General features: G+C 33.2%; 1 pseudogene; it reads left to right on the top strand.

The window, feature by feature from the left end:
* Positions 1–23414, top strand: part of LOC110669111 (uncharacterized methyltransferase At2g41040, chloroplastic-like) — a 52214-nt pseudogene that overhangs the window by 17528 nt on the left and 11272 nt on the right.

Genomic DNA, 23414 nt, shown 5'->3' with positions numbered 1-23414 from the left:
TATTATAGACCATAGTTGACACCTAGCATAGCATGCCATGGCCATCCAATCAGTAATAAGGAATACCTTAAATGAACCTTTAATCATATATTACCATGCACTAGAATCTCTCAGTTACAAAATTCCAATTTTAGCTAGAGTCATGGTTAATGTAAAACTCCATTCGCTATGAATATTATGTTCTCTTTTAATTCCAATTCTTGATTAATTAGATTTTCTTGTCAGAAACTCTTTCCTGACTAAATATATCTGTCCTGGCCAGGAACTTAAATTATCAAGAATAATTAAATGAACATAGGATTTCATCCCTATTTACTTAGGGTAATGGATTCCATCTTGATCAACACCTATCTCCATATATAACTAGTAGGAGCCAACATATGTCCATGTACCCATACATAGTACAAGTATGAAAGCAGTATCAAACTCAAACCACCTATATACAAGATAACTGTGTTATCTCAGGTCTAAAGATTATATGCACTAATATGATTTATGACAATGCATTGACAAGAGTAAACTCCATGTGCTTGTCATAAGCGTCATAGGTTCGGCCTACTTATCATGTGTAAGTGCCTATCATGTTTGTTATGTGGTATGAGACTCACCACTCCAACTTATTTATATCTCATATTAATACTTTGAGAACAAACATGATTACAATATTTCTAGATAAGTCATGTTCTTTGTAAAGTATCCTCGATTGTGAACCAATTTATGATACTTTGTGCTAGAAATACTGTCACTCATATTCTTAACAACTTAAGAATAGAATTTCTAATAAAATATCAATGGACCTTTTCAATTACACATAAATAGATTATGTAAACAAAAAAGTGAAATTGCCTTTTATTAATAATATATGTATAAGATACATATTAAATAATATGCTCTAGGGCATACTACTAACAATCTCCCACTAGCACTAGAGCCATTCATTACAATATCTTAAACCCATCTTCTCAAGATGTCGATCTAACTGAGTTTGTGACATGGGCTTTGTGAATGGATTAGCTAGATTTTCAGCTGATGCTATTTTCTGCATGGCTATATTGCCTTGCCCAACTATCTCTCTGATAATGTGGTAGCTCCTTTCTATGTGTTTGGATTTCTAGTGATATGACCACTCCATTATTGTCACAGTAAAGAGGAACTGCTGACTCAATGAAAGGAACTACTGTAAGTTCTGTCACGAACTTCTTTATCCAAATAGCCTCTTTTATAGCATCTGATGCAGCAATATACTCGGTCTCTGTAGTGAAATCAACAGTCGTACTATGTTTGGAACTCTTCCAACTGACTACACCTCTATTACAAATGAATACAAAACCAGAGGTAAACTTTTTATTATCGATATCTGATTGAAAATCAGAATTAGTATAACCATCTAATTGTAAGTCGCCACCTCCATAAATCAAGAATAAATCCTTAGTTCTTCTCAAGTACTTAAGGATATTCTTAACAGTTATCCAATGTTCCAAACCTGGATTTGATTGAAACCTGCTGGTCAAACTAACAGAATACGCGATATCCGGCCTAGTACACAACATTGCATACATCAAACTTCTAATAGCCGAGGCATATGGAATCCTGGCCATCTTGTCTCTTTCTTCAGGTGTCTTTGGAGACATTTCCTTAAAAAGATGGATACCATGTCTTACTGGTAATAATCCTCTTTTGGAATCAAGCATGTTAAACCTCTTTAACAAATTTTCCAAGTATAGACTTTGGGATAAACCAATTATTCTTTTTGCTCTATCTTTATAAATGTGAATTCCAAGAATATAGGTTGCTTCCCCTAAGTCTTTCATGGAGAATGTGTTTGACAACCATACCTTGACAGTTATCAGCATACCTATGTCATTGCCTATCAATAAAATATCATCTACATATAAGACAAAGAAAGTGACAACACTTTCACTAACCTTCTTATATACACATGGTTCATCCACATTTTTTATAAAACCAAATGATTTAAAGGCTTCATCAAAATGGATGTTCCAACTCCTAGAAGCTAGTTTCAACCCATAAATGGATCGTTTCAACTTGCACACCTTGGAACTATCTTGGGATTCAAAACCCCTAGATTGTTCCATGAAAATGTTTTCATCAATGTTTCCATTGAGAAAAGGAGTTTTGACATCCATCTGTCAAATCTCATAATCATAGTATGCAGCTATTACTAATAAAATCCTAATTGATTTAAGCATGGCAATAGGCGAGAAAGTCTCCTCATAGTCGATTCCTTGCCTTTGGCGAAACCCTTTCACAACTAGCCTTGCCTTATAGGTCTCTACCTTTCCATCAGAACCAATCTTCTTCTTGAAAATCATTTATTTCCTATAGGTATAATACCTTCAGGTGGGTCAACAAGATCCCAAACTTGGTTCTTATGCATGGAATCAATTTTGGATTTCATAGCTTCAATCCATTTAGAAGAGTTTATATCTGATATAGCTTCTTCATAGGTAAAAGGATCATCTCTATGATCTATTTCTTCATGAGCAAACAACTCTTGTTCATCTGCATGAAGAAAACCATATCTCTCTGGTGGATGAGATACCCTAGTTGATCTGCGAGGAATTATTGTAGATGTTTCATCAACAGGCATAGGTTAACTAGATGGATCTATATCCATCTGATTTATTGGTTGGTCAGAATTCTTTAATTGTAACTCTATTTGTCTTCCTTTGCCACCTTCTTGAATAAACTGTTGTTCAAGAAATATGGCATCTCTACTTACCACAACCTTTTGTGATGTAGGCAAATAAAAATAATATCCAAAACTTTCTTTTGGATACCCAACAAATCGATCCCTTTCTAATTTGGTTTCCAATTTATCAGTCTTCAACTTTTTAATATAAGCTGGACAACCCCAAATCTTAACATGTTTAAGACTTGGTTTTCTTCCATGCCATATCTCATAAGATGTGAAAGAAACTGACTTTGATGGAATCCTATTCAGGATATGCAAAGCTAATTCTAATGCAAATCCCTAAAAGAAGACTGGCATATCAGTATAGCTCATCATACTGAGTACCATATCTAATAGGGTACGATTTCTCCTTTCAGACACACCATTTAATTGTGGCGTTCCTGGAGGAGTCAGCTGGGAGATAATGCCATGCTCTTTCAAGTATTCATCAAATTCAGTACTTAAGTATTCACCTCCACGATCTAATTGAAGAGTTTCAATATTTTTTTCTATTTGATTTTCTACTTCAGATTTAAATTCTTTGAACTTTTCAAAGGATTCATGTTTGTATTTCATAAAATACAAATGCCCAAACCTTGATTTATCATCAGTAAAGGTAATAAAATAATGAAAATTGCCTCTAGCCATTTCTTTAAATGGACCACATACATCATTATATATAAGTTCCAAAATATTTTCAGCTCTTAACCCCTGTCCAACAAAAGGTGATCTAGTCATTTTGTCTTGAATGCAGGATTCATAAGTTGGAGTAGATTCAGAACCCAATGAGGATAAAATCCTCATTTTCTTCAGCTTTTCAATCCTATCTTCTGCAATAGGACCTAATCTTAAGTGTCAAATATATTTTAAACTTGAGTTGATTTTCATCATGGCATTACATTCATTTAGATTGCTTGCATTAGATTTGTATTTAACATTATTATCCAAATAATAAAGTCCATTACGCATATAACCCGAGCCAACATATTCATTTCCAAAATAAATATTGCAAACATCATTTGTGAACTGAAATTCATAACCATTTCTAGTTAAACTAAATACAGAAATGATGTTCTTAAAAGCATTAGTACATACAAAATATTATTTAAATACAAATCATGTCCATACATGTACAAAGATTTAGATCCTATGGCTAAAGTTTCAACAGTTGAGCCATTGTCAATCCAGAGTCTAACATCTCGTGTCTGCAAGCTGTTACTACTTGCTAGTTTCTGCATATCAAAAGTAATGTGAGAACTAGCACCAGTATCTAAAACCCAAGCTGTAGATGAACTATGAGCATCATCAGAATCTAAATAACAAGATATAGACATACCTTCTAAAGGTTTATCTTTCTTGTCCTTCAGAGAAGCAAGATACTCTGGGCAGTTCCTTTTCCAGTGCCCATCCTTCTGGCAATGGAAATACTTTCCTTTGCCTTTATCAGCTCTGGTCTTGCCCTTCTGTTTGGTTATCTTTTTTGAAGGTCTAGGAACTTGTGATTTCTTTTTCTTTTTGCCCTTCTTCTTCTTGGACTTTTTAGCAGAAGAAAAAGATGCAACCAAAGCCACCTCTTTTCCTTTATTGCCTGATATATTCTTTTGGGCAATAATCAACATGTTAAGCAAGCCAGCCATAGTGCATTCTTGCTTAGTCATATGAAAATTTATCACAAAATTCCCAAATGACTCTGGTAGGGACTGAAGGATTAAATCTGTCTGCAGTTAAAAATCCATGTGAAAATCAAGATGTTCCAGCTGCTCAATGAGCCGAATCATCTTGTGGACATGATCTCCTATATTCTGTCCCTCTAACATCCTCATGTGAAATAGCTGCCTAGATATCTCATGTCTAGCATTCCTGCTGTGCTCACCATACAATTCTTACAGGTGAAGAAGGATCTCATTCGCACTTTGCATGTTTTCATATTGCTTCTGTAACTCATTAGTCATAGAAGCAAGCATGTAGCATCTGGCTCTCATATCATTCTCCTTCCACTTGTCCAAAGTCTCTGATTCCTCTGGAGTGGCCCCTGGAGGTAAGGGACCAAGAATCTTTGAATCTAGAGCATATCCAATACGTTCTAGGTTCACGACAAGTTTTAAATTTTTGAGCCAATCAGAAAGGTTAGGTCCTGTCAACCTATTGTGATCAAGTATGTGTTAGTAGTATACTCTAGATCATATCATTTAGTATATATCTTATACATATTTTATTAATAAAAGGCAATTTCACTTTTCCATTTACATAATGTATTTATGTGTAATAAAAAAAGTCCATTGATATTTTGTTAGAAATTCTATTCTTAAGTTGTTAAGAATATGAGTGACAGTATTTCTAGCACAAAGTATCATAAATTGGTTCACAATTTAGGATACTTCACAATAAGGACACGACTTATCCAGAAAGATTGTAATAATGTTTGTTCCCAAGGTATTTATATAAGATATAAATAAGATGGAATGGTGAGTCTCATGCCATATAATAAACATGATAGGCACTTATACATGATAAGTAGGCCAAATCAGTGATGCATATGACAAGCACATGGAGTTTACGCTTGTCAATGCATTGTCATATATCATATCAGTGCATATAATCTTTAGACTTGAGATAACACAGTTATCTTGTAAATATGTGGTTTGAGTTTGATACTGCTTTCATACTTGTATTGTGTATGGGTATATGGGCATGTGTTGGCTCCTACTAGTTATAGATGGAGATAGGTGTTGATCAAGATGAAATTTGTTACCCTAAGTAAATAAGGATAAAATCCTATATTCATTTAATTGTTTTTGACATTTCAAGTTCCTGGCCAAGACAGACAGATTTAGTCAGAAAAGAGTTTCTGACAAGAAAATCTAATTAATCAAGAACTAAAATTAAAAGAGAACATAATAATCATAGCAAATGGAGTTTGACGTAAACCATGACTCCAGCTCGAATTGGGATTTTATAACAGAGAGATTCTAGTGCATGGTAACATATGATTAAATGTTCATTTAAGGTATTCCTTATTACCGATTGGGTGGCCATGGCACGCTATGCTAGGTGTCAACCATGGTCTATGAGATGCCTAAAATGATTTAGAGAAATTATTTATGGTAAGAAAAAGTTCTGATGATATTAAGAGTTAATATCATATCTCATTGCCAATTAGTGATGAGCCTAGTAAGTCACACACATACACAAGATAATCACCAAGTAAAATGTAATTTAGTTGATTAATTAAAGAGTTTAATTAATTAATTAATTAATTAATTAGGTATGGTTTGCAATAAGATTGCAAAGTTCCTAGTATGACTTGAAATCAAATCTAGGTTATTGGATGTATAGTATAAGTTAAATTTATATTTAAAGTGTTTAAATATAAATTTAATTATGAGAAATTAATTAATGGAGATTAATTAATTAATTTATATTTGATATAAATTGATTAGAAGAGGAGAAATAATGATTTTGGATTGAGAACTCAAAATTACAACATAAGGGTAATTTGATCATTTCACATGGTGACATGTGGCACCATGAGATGGTAACACATGGCATCATATAAGCTTACTATTTGTCTTCCTATCATACAAGATAATCAAAGTCAAAATTATGTCTAGCTTTGATACTTGGCTTAATGTGATTGAGTCAATTAAAAATAAGATGCAATGAGGTGGTGACATGTAGCATAGGGTTTAAGTGACTTAATGACCTAATTATAAAAGGGAAAAAAAAGAAGAAAAACATAACACTCTTCCTCAAAGGTGGCGGTACCTATTCTTCTCCCTCTCCTCTTCATCTTGTCTCATCAATTCAAAGAGAATTGCCCAAATTTCTTTAAATTAAAATTGCTAGAAATTGTTTCTAGTGTTCTATACACACATACAACCTCTCTAAAGGTAAGAACCCAATTTATAATTGGTTGGCAAAGGCTTAAGAAGCAAATTGGGTCTGCCCATTGGTGATCTTGGTGTGGACAAGCTAGAGGGACAACACTTGGGGTCCTAGGTGCTTCCTAAAGGTGCCAATCACGTCCATAGTGCATTAAAGAGGTTAGTGCTCTAACTCCTCTTTTAAACTAGGGTTTAAATGAATTAATTTATTAATTCACAATCTTGAATGGAAAATATAGATCCTAATACATATTAAAAGTATTTTAATATGCAATTAAGCATTGAAATTAATTAGACATTTAAGAGATGTGTATGATGCATGTAACCCTAGAAGAAAAATTTTTGAAATTCAATGCTTTAATGAACAACTTTCATGCTTCCGCTCCTTCAGTATGCTCGCAAGGACATTGGATGGTGGTGGTTGTTATGTGCTCATTATTATCAGAAAATAAACTATAGAAATAACAAGATTAATTAGCAAATATATCAAGTAATTAACCAAAATAATTATGGTCTTTTAATCAAATTGGTCCTCCCACTAACTTAGCGAATCCTACACTTCCAAAGTAGGAAACAAAAATCCTAGTTGGATGGATTTCTAGTGGGTGATTGAATTCTTATAGTCTTATTGATCATCCTCAGGCACATCCATTATTGGAATTATAATAAACTATAAGTGAGCAACTCCTTGCCTATCACATCTCATGTAAGGTTCAATCATTTATTTAGCCCCTAATGCTCAAAATCTAGGCACATCCATTATTAATTTATCTTGCATTAGTTAAGTTGATCTCATTGAGCTAGTAGGCATGCAAATAATTTTAATGACCTTAGGCACATCCATTATTGGCCACCAACTATTTACATACTTACAACATCTTATGCTTAACAATTATTTTTAAGAAATTCTCTTAAACAAATACATCATTTCCAAGCTCATATAGCTAATAATGCAAGTATTTAAAATTTCTTAAAATAATTACCTCAATGGAGGGCCATGATATAATTATCATAATTATACCATTTCCAACTTAATCATTTATTTTGAAGATTTTGTGGTCGACTTAATTACTATTATGGTCTCACTTTGCATATTATCCAGTTGGCATGCATATATCATATATTTGCATACATTCATATACATCTCATGCATACATGGATAAATAAATAATATGGTATGATCATGGACTTTCTAAGGGATTCAATTTTGAGCCACCAAGAATTGAATCAGGGCACTCCTAGGTGTATTTCATTCATTCATTTTACAAGAGTTACTGAAGGAGTACATAATCAACCCTTGATATTGATTTCCTCCCATTGGTCCCATCAATGCTCTTGACCTCCTTATTCTTCTTGCAATCTAATTACATTGTAACCCTTGGCATACCAAGGTGAATATATAAGAATATGGACTCTAAAGTCCTTAAATAAATGAAATAACATCCTAAGTTATCATAACATTTATGATACATGCCACTAAAAATAAATTAATTATTTTACATCCCAAAGAAAAATTAAAAATGAATAAATAAATCTAATCACATTAGTTTTTTATTGTCCATGATCATCCATCACGCATTTTTAAGAATTTAACAATTAAATAAAATATATATGTTTAAAAATTAAATTGAATATCACATATTTAACAAAAATTTAAATTTGAATCTTATTCAAATAAATTTAAATTTAAAAACCTTTTTCCAAATTTAATTTCATGAAAACAATTTTAATAAATTAATTTATGTGATTAAAATTCCTAATTAAACCATTTAATTAGGTTTGGGCTTTATTATAGGCCTTAAATTACACAATATTTGCATAATGGGCCAAAAAAATTAAGCCCAATATGCCTAACACGCCCCTAAACGAAGAACATGGCCACCCTGTGTAAACACTGTCTTCGGCATGGGGTGAGGCGCGTGAGAGACAAGGCCCGTATCGTTGAGCGACACACCCCTGGGCACGCGTCAACACGCCCTGTGTATGCTGAAACATGACCTGGGCCATGTAAAAACCCAGAACACGGTCCAGGCCGTGTTTCTTGGGGTAGTTTGGTTTTTTAGGTTTTTTTTTATCCTAACCAACCTCAAATCAACCCAAATTCAACCCAATCACACAATTAAGCCTCATAATCAAACTAAATGGCAAATATAGTGGCTCTGATACTAATTGAAGGCATGGAAGCATGGGAATTAGGGCATTAGAACCTTGAATTTCAAAATTTATCCTAGGGTTACATTTATCATGCATGATGAATTATGTGCCTAATCAATTTTCAATGCCCAATTGCATACCAAAACATATTTTAGCATGTATTAAACTTTCATTTGCCATCAAGAATTGAACATTAGGAATTTAATCAATTAAACCCTAACTAAAAGAGGGGTTTTGATCACTAACCTTCAAGATGAACAATTGATCAATGTCCCTTCCTTTGGATGCTTTTAGGACCCCAATTGTAGTCCCTCTAGCTTTTCCACCACAAGCACACTAAGAAGCAACTATGGCAGCCCCAAATCTTCCCTCTCAAGCTTTGCCAACCACTTGAAGATGGGGTTTAGTGATTTAGTGAAGGTTAATGGGTGTTTAGGACACTATAAACCTTTTCTAGCAATTTTAACTCAAAGAAAACAAGTGATTTCTCTTTGAATCAAATGAGAAAAGAAGAGAGGAGAAGAACACTCCAAGTTGCAGTGCAAAATGGAAAAGAGGAAGAAGATTGTTTTCTCTTTCTTACTTTAGCCTTTTATACTAAAGTCAAACTTCACTTGCTCTTGCCACATGTCATCACAAGATCCCATCTTGCTTTTTGGTCGACTTAATCTTATGGAGCTAAGTGTCAAGCTCCATTTAAATCATAAAATGTGGTCTTCCATCATAGGAAGATAAGTGGCAAGCTTGTATGGTGCCATGTATCACCATCTCATGGTGCCATGTATCACCATGTGAAAAGACCAATTTGCTCTTACTTTTTAATTTAAGTTCTCAACCCAAAATTATAATTTCTCCTCTTCAAATTAATTTATATCAAATATAAATTAATTAATTAATTAATCTTCATTAATTAATTTCTCATAATTAAATTCATATTTAAATAATCAAATATAAATTTAATTTATGCTATACATTCAATAATCTAGATTTGGTTTCAAGTCATGCTAGGGACTTTGCAATCTTATTGCAAACCAAACCTAATTAATTAATTAATTAAACTCTTTAATTAATCAATTAAATCACATTTTACTTGGTGATTAACTTGTGTAGATGTGTGACTTACTAGGTTCATTACTTATTGGCAATGATAAATGATATTATCCCATAATATCATTAAAACTCTTTCTTATCTTAAATGATCTCTCTAAATCATTTCAGGCATATCATAGACCATGGTTGACACCTAGCATAGCATGCCATGGCCACCAAATCAATAATAAAGAATACCTTAAATGAACCTTTAATCATATATTACCATGCACTAGAATCTCTCCGTTACAAAATCACAATTTTAGCTAGAGTCATGGTTAATATCAAACTCCATTCGCTATGAACATTATGTTCTCTTTTAATTCCAATTCTTGATTAATTAGATTTTCTTATCAGAAACTCTTTCCTGACTAAATCTATCTGTCCTAGCCAATAACTTAAATCATCAAGAATAATTAAATGAACATAGGATTTCATCCCTATTTACTTAGGGTAATGGATTCCATCTTAATCAACACCTATCTCCATATATAATTAGTAGGAGCCAACACATGCCCATATACCCATACATAGTACAAGTATGAAAGCAGTATCAAACTCAAACCACCTATATTCAAGATAACTGTGTTATCTCAGGTCTAAAGATTATATGCACTAATATGATATATGACAATGCATTGACAAGAGTAAACTCTATGTGCTTGTCATAAGCGTCACGGGTTCAACCTACTTATTATGTGTAAGTACCTATCATGTTTGTTATGTGGCATGAGACTCAGCACTCCAACTTATTTATATCTCATATTAATACTTTGGGAACAAATATGATTACAATCTTTCTGGATAAGTCATGTCCTTTGTGAAGAATCCTCGATTGTGGACCAATTTATGATATTTTGTGCTAGAAATACTGTCACTCATATTCTTAACAACTTAAGAATATAATTTCTAACAAAACATCAATGGACCTTTTCAATTACACATAAATAGATTATATAAATGGAAAAGTGAAATTGCCTTTTATTAATAAAATATGTACAAGATACATACAAAATAATATGCTCTAGGGCATACTGTTAACATAGAAAAAATTCGATGACATGGAAAGATGGTATGTTGTGTTTTTGTGTTATTGCTACTTAGTTAATAACTGAAATCAACTTGGTAACATTTTTTATTGGTGCAGTTCAAAGTGGCTCAGGAATACTTCAAACTAGTGCAAGGTGGTCTCCTAGTGGATGTTACTTGTGGCAATGGATTGTTTTCTAGAAAATTTGTCAAATATGGGGCCTACTCTAAAGTTGTTACACTTGATTTTTCTAAAAACATGCTTCGCTAATGTTATGATTTCATTAAGCAAGATGATACTATCTTAAATACATAAGCTTCTTTTATTATTTTGTTATGTATTATTGGAAAAAGTACAAGAAAGGGAAAGGAAGTATTGGCAGGAAGGTGAGCTTAACAAATTTTGTTTAGGGAGTTTTGTGTGTAACTAATTCTATTATATGTCAGTTGTTGAATTTAAAGAAGTAGTTGCTAAGATAGATCTACAAAAAGATCTCAGTCAGTTATCTTGTAATCCATTCCAAGAATTATCAAGAAATACAATCTCTCTCTTCTCTCAACTCTATTTCTCTTCTACCTATTTTGTTTCTCTTTCTTTTATCTCTACTTCTTCCCTATTTCTCTGTTAGGGTTTCCAAAACCCTAATAATTGGTATCAGAGCTCTACACATCTGGGCTTTTTTTCCATTTCACTTCAAGGGTATCACAACATGGTGAGAAGTGACCTGGTAGTGGGACAGGATGATGTTAGGATGGCAGTTCTTGAGGAGTAATTCAAGACTTTGCAAGAACTGACTCTAGGGAATGCTGACAAACTGAAGGAAGTTAGGAAGAATTCTGAGAAGAACTAGGCTCAGTATGAGAAGATAGAGCAATTGTTAATATTGCACCAAAAGGGGGAACAGAATAAAGGAAGCACCAATTCTAAGAAAGGGGAAAACAGAGTTGAAAATAGGGGAGATAAATCTACCCTTGTGATTCAGTCAATTCCTACTCCAGTGGCCCGAACAATTGCTATTCCTGGTATTCTTCCTAACCCTAATCTTAGGAATTCTTTAGGTATAATGGGGATGAGTCAATTACTTCCTAAAATTGAGTTATTAACTTGCGATGGGAAGGAGCCTAGGGCTTGTTTAAGGAAGTGTGTCAAGTATTTTGAAGTTTATAAGGTGCCAAACAAACAAAAAGTGCAAATTGCTAGTCTGTTTCATGTGGTTAGGGCATGTGCTTGGTTCCATAATTGGAGCCAAGGGGAAGTAAAGTCTTGGGAAGAGTTTGAGAAAGGCTTATGTAGTAGATTTAGAGATGAGGGGTTGGAAGATATAATAGAGGAGTTTATGAAACTTAGACAAGAAGGGACTGTGGAGGATATCAATATGTGTTTGAGGATTTAAGGATTATAATAGAAAGACTTATGCCAGATCTTGGAAAATCTTGGACAAGTATACTTTCTTTCAGGGCTTATGGGAGGATTAAAGGATGAAATTAGGTTAATGGTGAGGATGATGAAACCTACATCCTTTTCTCAAGAAATAAAAGTGGCTAGATTGTAAGAACAATTATTAGAAACTACCAAGAAACCAAGAGCCTTTACCAATTCTTTCAAACCCTATAAGAACCAAATTTATACCTTTTCTTCAAGCACTACTAATTCTTCAAACTCTTTATTTCAGTCTTATAAACCTTACTAGTCATATCAGTACCCACCTAGAACTCTTAATTCTAACCACCATCTAAAACCACCTTTACTACTACCAAATCACAACCTACAGGCAGTAGTGGTTTTGTTAATCAAACTACTAGCAACACCAACCCTTCCTCAGCACCTAAATCTAGTTCTAATACACCTCAATTAATCAAAAATTTGCCCAAACCCTATTTCAGATATGGAGATAAATATTTCCCTATCCACCAATGCAAACTTAAGACAGTAAATGCAATGTATATAGAGAGTAAAAAAGATGATGACAGTGAGAAAGAATGGCATGAAGTAAGAAATAAGATGGCGGATTTGGGAGAACTTGAGGATACTACTTTGTCCATTCATGCTCTATAAGGTAGTCATGAGGCTAATATTGTTAGGATGTTGGGAATTCATAAGAATAGGCAATTGGTGGTATTAATTGATAGTGGTGGTAGCATTAGTTTATTGGATAAAAAAGTGGCTCGGGAGTTAAAATTAGAGTTGATGTAGGCACCTATATTGCGATTACAGTAGCTGATGGAAGAAAATTGGGGTGTGACCTACAGTGTCAATAGTTTAAGTGGAAAATACAATCACATGAATTTAATTTTGACTTAAAGATCCTAGAGTTGAGTGGATTTGATATGATTTTAGGAGTAGATTGGTTAAAAAATCACAATCCAATATTGTTTGATTTTAAGGCATCATTTATTGCCATTACATTGGAAGGGAATCCAGTTATTTTGAATGGCATCAAGGAAGGAGAATTACTATCAGGGCTATGGCATTCCAATAATCTTTGGGGTAGGAAAGGGAAGGATTTCCAACTCCATTATTATGTACTATGGAATCTGAATTACTGGAGCATTTTGTTATGGCTGCTACTGGAACTTCTATTGTGGATGAAAGATTGGAGCAACTGCTACAAAAGTATCACAACATTTTTTAGGAACCTCTAGGATTACCTCCTTTTAGAAGCCATAATCATACTATTCCATTATAGGCTGATGCTCCACCTGTTAACAATAGATCTTACAGGTATCCTCATTACCAAAAAGCTGAGATCGAGAAAATGGTGGCTGATATGTTTTGTTCTTCCATTATACAACTTAGTACTCATTTTTATTCTTCACCTATTTTTTTAGTCAAGAAAAAGGATGGTACGTAGAGGTTTTGCATTGATTATAAAAGGTTAAATGATTTGACAGTGAAGGATAAATTTCCTATTCCTATTATAAAGGATTTATTGGATGAGTTAAATGGGGCTATCATATGTTCTAAAATAGACCCAATGGCTGGTTATCATCAAATCAGAATGAAGCTTAAAGATATTCCTAAGACTGCTTTTAGGACATATCATAGGCATTTTGAATTTAAAGTAATGCCTTTTGGACTTACTAATGCCCCTGCTACTTTTCAAGCTTTGATGAAATCACATCTTTCAACCTTTTTTGAGAAAGATTATTCCAGTTTTTTGATGATATGTTGGTTTATAGTAAAGATATGGAGTCCTTGTGAGCATCTAGAGCAGGTCTTTCAAGTTTTATAGCAACAACACTTATGTGCTAAGAAATCTAAATGCTTCTTTAGGCAAATTGAAGTGGAATATTTAGGTCACATTGTTTCAGGACAGGGAGTGGCCATTGATCCTAAGAAGATAGTTGCAATGGATAATTGGCCTATTCCTAAATTAGTAAAGGAGCTTATAAGTTTTTTGGGTCTTACAGGTTATTACAGAAAATTTATCAAACATTATGGCATTACTTGCAAGCCCTTAAATGATCTTTTGAAGAATGATTCTTTTCATTGGAATAATGTTGCTTAGGAGGCTTATGTCTGAAGCCCCAGTTCTGGCTTTACCAAATTTTTTTAAGCCTTTTATTGTAGAGACAGATGCAAGCAATTGGAGTATGGCAGCAATTTTGTAATAACAAGGGCATCCTATTGCCTATATTTCTAAGGCTTTTGGGCCTAAAAGTAAAGCTATGTCAGTTTATGAGAAGGAGTTGCTAACCATGACTTTTGCTATGAGCAAATGGAGACACTATTTAGAGCAAGGTCAGTTCTTCATTAAAACTAACCATGAGAGTCAAGTATCTCCTGGAATAGAGGTTGCATACAAACCTTCAACAAAGGGGAATTTCTAAGCTGATTGGTCTGGATTATAAGATTTTATATAGGAACGATAGTGAAAATAAAGTGGAAGATACCTTATCGAGGAGACCTAATGAGCCTCATTCTTATGTTTTATAGTCAATGGTGGTGCCTATTTGGATGCAACAATTAATTGCTAGCTATGAAGGAGATGATAAAGTAAAGGAATTAGTTCAGCAGCTTTCCTTGGATAGTAATGCTTCTATTACATATAAGCTACAGAATGGGGTATTATTTTATAAAAATAAGATGTATGTGGGAACTGCTACTTCCTTAAGGGAAACATTATTACAATCTTATCATAACTCTTCAGTAGGAGGTCATTCAGGAGTCAATGCTACTAATTTGAGAGAGCAGTATCTTTTTTTTTTTTTTTTTGGCCAGGAATGCTCAAAGATGCTATGATATGGGTAAAGGGTGATGAAACTTATGCAAGGTGTAAGGGAGAGACTTATGTATATCCTGGATTATTGCAGCCTCTTCCCATTCCAACATATGCATGGCAAGAGATACCCATGGATTTTATTAAAGGACTTCCTAAATCTAAGAGGAAGGATACAATCTTAGTGGTTGTGTGTAGATTGACTAAAGTGGGCCATTTTCTTCCTCTGTCTCATCCTTATTCAGCTACTGCAGCAGCACATCTTTTCATAGATACTGTCCTTAAGTTTCATGGTACTCCTTAAGTAATAGTTTCATACAGGGATAAGATTTTTAGCAGCTTATTTTGGCAGGAGTTGTTCGAGTGTGTTGGAGTTAAATTGGCTTTCAGTTCTGCATACCATCCACAGTTAGATGGGTGGACTGAAAGAGTCAATCAATGCATTGAAGCTTATTTGAGGTGTATGGTGTATTTGAAGCTTTCCACATGGACTACTTGGTTGCCACTAGCTGAATGGTGGTATAATCCTTCTTTTCACAATGCTATTAAAATGTTTCCTTTTGAGGCACTTTATGGATATGCTCCATAATTTTTACTTATAAAACCTTTATGAAATTTGAAGGTGGGGGCAGTAGCAGAATTTCTGTAGGATAGGCAGCAATTTACTACTTTGTTGAAAAAAATCTGCTTCAAGCTCATAATAGAATGAAGCAATAGGCTAATAAGGGAAGGTTGGAAAGAGAATTTTCTGGTAGAGATTGGGTTTACTTGAGGCTGCAACCCTATAGACAAGCATCTGTGGCATTGAGGTAAAATTTAAAACTACTTACTAAATATTACGGTCCCTTCCAAATTGTTACTCGAATTGGTAAGGTTGCTTACAAATTGGACTTACCCTCTTCTTCTGCATTCACCTTGTTTACCATGTTTCTCTCTTAAAGAAGAAACTTGGAGCAACAATAACTCTAATTACAGACTTGCCTACTTGTATAGATGATCAACTTGAAATTTATCTTGAGAAACTCTTGCATCCAAGAGTCATATTCAAGGGTGACTAGCAAGTGGAACAAGGCCTTATCAAAGGGATGCATTTACCTAAAGAGGATGCCACTTGGGAAGATAGAAGTTTTATCATTGCTCAGTTTCCAAATTCTTCTTCACTTTCTTAGGGACAAAAAAAGTGCTCAAGGAGGGGGTATGGTTATGTATTATAGAAAGAAGTATAGGAGAGGGAAAGGAAGTATTGGCAGGAAGGTGAGTTAGGGAGTTGGGCTATTGTAACAAATTTTGTTTAGGGAGTTATGAGTGTAACTAATTCTATTGTAAGTCAATTGTTGACTTTAGAGAAGTAGCCGCTAGGATAGATCTATAAAAAGAACTTAGCTAGTTATCTTGTAATCCATTCCAAGAAGTATTAAGAAATACAATCTCTCTCTTCTCTCAACTCTATTTCTCTTCTACCTATTAGGTATCTCTCTCTCTCTCTCTCTCTCTCTCTCTCTCTCTCTCTTTCTCTCTCTTATCTTTATTTCTTCCCTATTTCTCAATTAGAGTTTTCAAAAACCTAACATATTCCTATCTTTGTAATTCTTTGAAGGCATGAACTAATTCATTTTTGTTTTTAATGTTCAAGAAGCTTGCTTTTGTTCGAGCAAATGTTTCAAGACTTCCTTTCTCATCAGCTTTAGTTGATGTTGTTCATGCTGGTGTAGCCTTACATTGATGGCCATCTCCTTCAAATGCTATAAGTGACCTTTCTTACTTCAATTTTCTTTTTCGTGTTTAGCATATCCAGCATCTTAAATTTCCCTGATAAATCATGCATGTTTGATAGATACTAAATTTGTAAAGGTGATGGAATTTTTCACCTAATTTGTACTAGCCTGATTCGCCACTTCATTGTTTTTGTCCAAGTGTTGCCTGGACTTGTTGTTTGTGATATCTGTGTGGGTGCATCTCTTCTATTATGTGTATAATTTGTATTGGTACAATTGTTGCTTGATGAAGAAAAGCTTAATGTCTCATAGGAGTGCAAATGAAATAAGATGTTCATGAGTTGCTCAAGTCTCAACTCAATAAAAGCTTCTGGCTCATTTATAAAAGGAGCCAAGCTCAAGCCTTATTTTTAGACTCATTTAATAAACGAATCGAGTTCGAACTCAACAATAGTTAGCTCATTAAGGCTTGTAAGCATGCTCATTTACAAGCTCACAATAAGCTCATACGAATGCTCATTTGCAAGCTCATGATAAGGCTTATTTATAGGCTTGTGATAAAGGCTCATGTATAGGTTCGTGATGAATCTCATTAAATAGACTCATGAGCTGCCTCGTTAAACTATTTTATATTAGTTATTGTATTTAATAATATTGTAAATATATTTATTTTATTTATGGCTATTCTAAATATAATATATTATTTAAAATAATGGAGAACATGCCATTGAAAGTCTCTAATGAATTTTATGCTTATTATCCTTTTTCTACCAAATATGCTGCATAGTTTTTGGAGGTGGTGGTGGTGAGATTTGGAGCATGAACCTTTCTTCTCTCTCCATCTCTCTCTCTTTCTTTCTGAATTTTAAACCTTTAAAAGATTTAGTTTCAAGTTTAACACTAAACAATCCAACTATTACTATTGTTATATCTCTCTCTTTCCCTATCTCTTTGAATATTTCTCTATGAACTTTATAGCTTCAAAATATTAAGATTCAAATTTAACAATGGCTATTCAACCATTATTATTATTATTCTTTCTCTCCCTTTCCCTAAGTACTCGCTCTATCTTAAACCTTTAAAAATCTCTCTCTCTCTTGAACCTTTAAATCTTTTTATGTTTCTCTCTCTTTATTGAACCTTTATATCTCTCTCTATATCTCTCTTTCTCTATGAAACTTTAACCTTTAAAAGATTAAAGTTCAAGTTTACCATTAGATTCTCTCTCTCTCTCTCTCTCTCTCTCTCTCTCTCTCTCTCTCTCTCTCTCTCTCTCTCTCTCTCTTTAAGTTATTTCTCTCTCTCTTATACTAATATTTCAGGATCATTTATCAAAAGTAATAAACGTATAATTATATATGAACAAATTAATAAACTAATATATTAGGTGTATAAAATAATATATAATAATTAAATTAAATTTTACATAAAAATGTAATTATAATCATTTTATTCATGTAAAGTTATTAAATAAATTAATGAAATTTGAATGTTGAACCTTTCAAACTCTCTCTCTCTCTCTCTCAACTTTAAACCTTTAAAAGGTTTTAAAATTCAAATTTAACACTAAATTATCTAACTATTAATATTACTCTCTCTCTCTCTCTCTCTCTCTCTCTACCTTGAACATTTAAAAGGCTAAGGTTTGAGTTGACCACTACCATTTCTTTCTATCTATCTCTCTCTCTTTGATTTTTAAAATTAAGATTAGATGAAGAGCACTTCTACTATCAAATTATAAATAAGTTGATGATTTTAATTAGTGTTAATTATATATACACAAAAATATTTTTGAAATATTGAAATATAATTTTTAATCAAATTTAAGCCTTATAAATTTATAAGTAGTATAATAAATATGATAAACTTTTATTTATGCATTATAATATGTTATCATGTCTTTGTTATGATAGATTATTTATTTAAAATAAAAAATTTAAATTAAAAATTATTAATTAAAAAATAATTACTAAAAAAAACGAATGTGGGTACTTTGTCCCACATTGGTTACAAAGGCAAGGAGGGGGCAGTATCAATTTATTAAATGGGACCTGTCATCTTTTTAATTTAATTTAAATTTTAAATTTACATTATTTTAATTCAATTTAAAATTTAAATTATTTTTCATTTAAATTCAATTTTAATTTAATAATATTAATGAGTTGGAGTTTTCAAACTCTGCCTAAATAGTTTGTGCTTAGCCGGTCCCAAGCCCGAATAAAGGAGGAAGGTTGCAGTAAGTGACAACCAACGTAAAATTTCGTCACACCTCATGATATGGATTCTTACGATATAAACGTTGGAACATCCTCTACTTACGATGCACTACATCAGAGCCTGGGTATAGTGAGAAAATGCAAGGGTGTAGGGCGTTTACCGAAAGTGACATACTATGCCAGGGCCTGGGTGTGGTGTTAAATGAGCAAGAGTTCTCACATCATGGACAGGTGTAGGTAAAGAAGTTAGTACATAGAATAGATAGTAGAACAGATAGTAAAACAAAACACAAGATACGCATAGAGAATAATAAAAGATATCATAAAAGGAGATCAATTAGGAAGGAACAAGATAGTAGGAGAATCAGGGTTGATACTTAGACTGTTGGATCACTTACAGGAAAATTAATAGAGCTTGTGGATACCTTAGAAAGGAGAAGGGTGAATATTGCTTGCATTTAGAAGACTAAATGGGTAGGAGAGAAAAGCCAGGAAGTGAGTAATTTAGGATATAAACTGTGATTTATCGAAAGAAGAAGAACAAGAATGGAGTGGGCATGATCATAGACAGAACATTGAAAGATGCCATAATAGCTGTGAAAAGAGTAGAAGATAGAATTATACTAATAAAGCTAGTACTAGAAGGAGAAATAATAAATGTAATTAGTGCTTATGCCCCACAAATAGGACTAGATAGTGAGAGTAAATAAAAGTTTTAAGAAGATATGGATGATCTAATGCAAAGCATACCGAATGAAGATAATGTTTTTATCGGTGGAGATTTGAATGGACATGTAGGAAGTGATAAGCAAGGTTATGAGAATGTTCATGGAGGTTTTGGTTTTGGTAGTTGAAATGAGATGGGAAAAAGCATCATGGATTTTGCCATGGTGTAGGACCTAATACTAGCAAATACCTGCTTTACAAAAAAGGAGTCGCATTTAGTGACTTTCAAAAGTGGACAACATAAAAATCAAATTGACTTTCTCTTAATTAGGAAGACAAATAGAGCTCTATGTAAGGATTGCAAAGTTATTCTGGGAGAGGTTTTAACGAGTCAATATTGATTAGTGGTCTTGGATGTCAAGTTTAGAAATAATTCAAGTAAGGCTAGAAGAAATATTGTAACTCGAACAAAGTGGTGGGAGTTCAAAGTAGTAAAGCAAGTGAAGTTTAAAAATGAGTTTCTTGAGTTCTAAGCATGAAAGCTGGATGTGGAGGCCAATGGTATGTGGATACAGATAGCATCAAATATTAGAGAAGTAGCTAGAAAGTACTTGGAGAGTCTAGCGAACATAGACCACTCTCAAAAGAGAAATGGTGGTGGAACGAGAAAGTACAAAAGGCAGTGAAGATAAAAAGGGAATGGTACAAGAAATTACCTAAGTGTGATAATAATGAGGCCTATGAACAGTACAAGATAACAAAAAATTAGGTAAAAAAGGCAATTAGTCAAGCAAGAGTGCAAGCATTTGAAAAGTTATATGAGAAACTTAAAACTAAAGAAGATGAGAAAGATATTTATAGATTAGCAAGGAGGAGAGAAAAGAAATGTCAATATCTCAATCAAGTTAGGTGCATTAAAGATAAAAAAGGAAAAGTATTGGTGAAAGATGAGAATATTAAAGAAAGATGAAAAAATTATTTTGATGATCTCTTTAATAATAGTCAAAGTAGTAATAGAGTGAATATAGACTACAGAGTAATAGAAAAGAATGTGAATTACACTAGAACGATTAAATCTTCAGAAGTAAGGGAAGCACTTAAGAGAATGAAAGTGGGTAAGGCCTATGGATCCAATGGAATACTAATTAAAGTGTGAAAGTATTTGAGAGATATGGGAGTAGCATGGTTAACTAAATTGTTTAATAAGATTCTAAACTCAAAGAAAATATTTGATGACTGGATGAGAAGTATTTTAATACCTATTTTTAAAAATAAGAGAGACATAAAGAGTTACTCAAACTATAGGGGAATTAAACTTTGTTGACCCCGTGTAGCTCAAAATGAGCATTGATTTTGATAATAACAAAACTAAAACAGAATCTATCTAACCTAACTTTAAAGTAATGTGTAGATTCATTTTCTTATTCATAAAGAATTTTTGAAGTTGCATCGAAGGAGGAAGAATACTCAAAGGTATCTCAAGTCAAATCCTAAATGAGAAAAGGACAAGATTATGAAAGCCAAGACTCAAAGTAAAGGTATGAAAGTCATAGAGTTAGAGATTGAGTCTTAGGTCTTATGTGAAAAGAATAGATGAGAATTTAGTCGAATGGAGCTCAAAAATGAAACTTTATTTTCTGATTACTTTTTCTCATCATGACCTTGGATACTGCTATTGGAACTTATTTTTCTTTTAAGGTCTAAATCTTTGTTTTTTAAATATTACAAGTTGAGACATGCAGCTGTTGACATAGTTTGCTAACTGCCTTGCTAAAATATTAGTTTGCTAATGTGTTTGCTAAAACATTAGTTTACTAACCAGTTTACTACTGTTGCCAAAATTTCATTAGTTTGCTAAATGATCAGAGCTGCTCAACTTCGCACAAAAGGACAAAATAACGGCCATTTTGTCTTGAGCAGTGTGTATAACGTTCCAAAAAGGTTTTAAACAGTCTAAAATGATTTGGGACTATAAATACACCTTCTTTACTTCATTTTATTTTTTATGAAAGCTTACATTTGAACTCCAACTTTGATTTTTCATTTATTGCTTTCATTCAAGAGCTTTAAAGTCTTTGAGCTACCATTGGCAAATCAACTCATCTCTTCTTTATAGTTTGATTTGTATTGAGTAAGAGTGAGTGTTAAAACATTAAGTTGCATTTAAGAGAGATTGTACAAGCACCTATTGAAGCTTGAAAGAGAGTAAGTGCTTGTGATAGCACTTGTCAAAGGTTCAAGCTGCCTTGGTAAAAGCTTGGTGTTGAAAAAGTGTAAAAGGCTTTTGGTCTCTTGCCTTTAAAAGAGCAAATAGTGAAGAGAAGACTCAAAGAGGGTTCTTTGAGAGAGTGGATGTAGGCTAGTTAAGCCGAACCACTATAAAAATCATTGTGTTTGATCTCTCTAACCTTAACCTCTTTACTTTTGTGCAATTTAATTTTTATACATGACCTTGAATGTTGATTAAATATATTGAGTTGGTATATTTGAGGATTTATGAGTATGATGAGAAATTAGTTGAAAGTCTTGTGATGCATATTTTGGTAGCTATAAATATTGATTAAAGCTTAACTTGCAACTTAGGGACACTTTATTGAAATACATATCACTGCCATTATATATTAAAAAGCACCTAGTTGAACAAAGCCACAATTTTTCATTAGGCTACAAGCAAGGGCCGAAAAATTGTTAAAGTCCAATTCACCCCCCTCTTGGACCATTTTGGGACAACAAATTGATATTAGAGCTTGTCTCTCTTGCTTAGGGTCTTACAACCTTAGAGTGATCCATAATGGCTGGTTCATCTAGCAATACTACCGGTATACCCGCACCATTAGCTGAAGGCTACTCAATCACTAGACCACCACTCTTTAATGGCACTAATTATTCATTTTGGAAAGTAAGAATGAGAAATTTCATACAATATGTAGATATTGATGCATGGAGAATTATTAAAAATGGTACACATGTTCCTCAAAAGAATGGTCTAGGAACTACAAAAGTTCCAAAACATGAAGATGAATATGATGACAATGATTGGAAGAAAATCTCTATAAATGCTAAAGCTATTAATATTTTGCATTGCTCACTTGACCTTAATGAATACAATCGTATTTCAGGATGTCAATCTGCTAAGGAAATTTAGGATAAGCTTGAAGTCACTTATGAAGGAACTGATGTCGTCAAAGAGTCCAAAGCAAATCTTCTTATTCGAGATTATGAGTTATTCGAAATGAAGCTAGGAGAATCAATTGCAGAGATGAGTACAAGGTTTACCGATCTTGTAAATCTTCTCAAAGCACTTGGTAAAAAATTTGAGGAAGCTGAACTTGTGAAGAAAATTCTTAGATCACTTCCAAAATCTTGGGAAGCAAAGACAACAGTTATCCAAGATACCAAAGATTTTAAAACATTTACCTATGATGAACTCATTGGTTTTCTCATTGCACATGAGATGGTATATAAGAAAGATGAAGTTGAAAATGAACAAAAAAAGAAGAAAAGCATTGCTCTCAAGTCAAACAAAGATGAAGATAAGAAGAAAGGAGTTGCATTCAAAGTTGACTCTAGTGACAACTCAAGTGCTTCAAGTGAAGATGATGATGAAATGGCTATGCTTGTAAGAAAATTTAAAAGAGCTTTCAAGAAGGGAGGAAGCAAATACAAGAAATTCTTGAAAAAGTATGCTCCCAAGGATAAACATTTCAGAGATTCAAAAGAAGAAATTGTATGTTATGAGTGTCACA

Source organism: Hevea brasiliensis, chromosome 17 (genome assembly GCF_030052815.1).
Source record: "Hevea brasiliensis isolate MT/VB/25A 57/8 chromosome 17, ASM3005281v1, whole genome shotgun sequence".
NCBI lineage: Eukaryota > Viridiplantae > Streptophyta > Magnoliopsida > Malpighiales > Euphorbiaceae > Hevea > Hevea brasiliensis.
The sequence above is the reverse complement of the archived record's forward strand: the minus strand, read 5'-3'. Positions and strand labels throughout refer to the sequence as shown.